Genomic DNA, 2,396 nt, shown 5'->3' with positions numbered 1-2,396 from the left:
CCAAACTTGGTCTGGCAAGTGGCTGATAACATGCGCACCACATAAGTGACCATCTGTAACAGAAAAGGATCCAACCATTTCCCCACGGCCTTCAACGGCATCACCATCAATATGCTCGGGCTCACCATGACCAGAAGCATGACTGAACCAGCCATAACAACACTGTGGCTACAAGAACAGGGCAGAATTTGAGTGTTCTTTGATAAGTGCCTCCTCTGCTGACTCAACAAAGTCTTTCCACCTTTCCACCTTTCGCTTCTCGGCCTTTTGGCTAAGATCATGCGTAACTGACCTGACAGGGGAGTAACCATGACCAGAAAGTGGTTCTCCCTGGATCAGGAAGGTGGTTCTCCTATGCTTTTTGGAAATAGGAGGTGGGTGGGGTGGCTTGACCCATCCACCTCCATGGCACGAACCTGGTATTGCAGTACTTCCAGGAACGGTGCTTTGGCTCTCGGCCTTTTGGCTAAGAGCATTGGTGCAGAGTGATCCTTGAATGGGCCCAAGGTGACCTCTGGCGTTTGTAATCTGACAAAATGATCTGACAAAGAATTGGAAAGATTGGCAACGAATAAATTAAAAAAAAAAAGTCTTTCCACCAGCTACAAGACTTACGTCAGGAGTGTGTTTGAATACTCATCATTCACCTGGAGTGGTGCAGCCACAGTTACACTCAAGAAGCTCGATACAATCTGGGACAGAGCAACCTGTTGGACTGGTGTCCCTATCACTGAGCTCAATTTCAATCCCCTCCAGCCTTGACACATTGCTGCTGCAGTATATGCTATCTACTAGATACACTGAATCAACTCACTCATCATCATCATAGGCGGTCCCTCGAACGAGGATGACTTGCTTCCACGAGAGTTCACAGATGTTTCAATGAAGGACCTGATGTTCCAGTCCTGAACTCCAGTTGAGGGGGTGGAAGATGCCTGTGCGTGAATTTTTTTAACGTGTGGTGACCGTTGCACATCAGCCACCACACGGGCTTGACAGAGCTAGGCCTTTATCCAGTGGCAAAGGTTGAACCAGGACGACTGGAGACCTGCTCCGCTGCACGGACCTAGTGTGTACACCTGTCGCAGTGTGGGTAGGTCCGTGCTGCCCCTGGGCCCTGGGCCCTTTTGGACCCCGTAGCCTCATTCGCCGCACCTCCGCCAGGATGTTCCAGGACCCAGCGCTCCAGCTCTATTTATAGCCCCGAACTGTGGGGGTGTTCTCTCGCAGGTCTGGGTGGCCCACAATGTTCCAGGACCCAGCGCTCCAGCTCTATTTATAGCCCCAAACTGTGGTGGTGTGCTCACACAGGTCGTGGCGGCCCACGATCAACTCACTAAGCTTACTTTGACAGCGCCTCCCAATCTCGTGACCTCCATCGCTGGGAATGATGAGAGTCCAAGTTCCCCTCCAAGTCACACACCATTCTCACTTGGACATCTATCACCATCTCATCGTTGGAGCATCATTAGTACAAGGACTGTAATAGTTCAAGAATGGCCACCACTACCTTCTCAAGACAACGAGGGATGGGTAATAAACACAACTCTACCAGCATCACACACATCTCAAGAACAAATACATTTTACAAATCCAAAAAACATTAAATATAAAATGCCAGACCCATTCCATACAGTCTGCAACTGCTAATCAAATGTATTTAGAATTAGATGATTTACAGAAGCAAAAATCAAATGCACATACTACACAGTACAGGCTGTACCTCTACAGTCCAGGACTCCTTGGTCCGGCAACATTCCTGGTCCGGCATCATGCCTGGCGGGGGGGTTGCGACCCTCGCTGTGTCCTGGGGCTGGCTGCTCATCTTCTCCCCACTGCCTCCGGTGTTCCCTCCTTGGTCGGGTCAGCGCGGAGAGGGAGCGAGGAGCGTGGCGGCTGACTGAGGCGCCGAAGCTGGGCCTGAGAAATGCTGCGCAGTAGGCTTCTGTGCAGCGCATGCGCAGAAAGCGGCTGGGTTGTTGTCAGCAGCGTTGTCAGCAGTACCCAGTAAGTCTAGGGTACTGCTGATTACGCTAGGGTTGGCGTGACCTCCAGTGGTCTGGAAAATTCTCTGGTCCGGCACCAGTCAGGTCTCAAGGGTGCCGGACTGGAGAGGTACAACTGTATAAGGGTTCATTTACAATGCATGCTAATAGTACTACCATATATAGAGCCTGTTGTTCTCTCAACTCTTTCTGGCAAACTCTAAGAAATGACACTGTCTCATGTTCTACCTAAACCCACCCACTAATGGACGTAGATGCGACCAAATCTATTTGGCCACTGCCAGAAATGTCCGCACACTCAAAATTTCTTGATCTTCGTACCTTATTAATCTGGAATAAAAAGCTAGTAACTACAAGATTGTCATAAAAAAAAACCCATGCAGTTCACTA

General features: G+C 49.7%; 1 pseudogene; it reads left to right on the top strand.

The window, feature by feature from the left end:
• Nucleotides 1–251: 251 nt before the first annotated feature.
• Nucleotides 252–453, top strand: LOC139276520 (U2 spliceosomal RNA; annotated as a pseudogene).
• The last annotated feature ends 1,943 nt before the right edge of the window (nucleotides 454–2,396 follow it).

Source organism: Pristiophorus japonicus, chromosome 11 (genome assembly GCF_044704955.1).
Source record: "Pristiophorus japonicus isolate sPriJap1 chromosome 11, sPriJap1.hap1, whole genome shotgun sequence".
NCBI lineage: Eukaryota > Metazoa > Chordata > Chondrichthyes > Pristiophoridae > Pristiophorus > Pristiophorus japonicus.
Note: the sequence above shows the minus strand (reverse complement) of the source record. Positions and strands in the feature narration are given on the sequence as shown.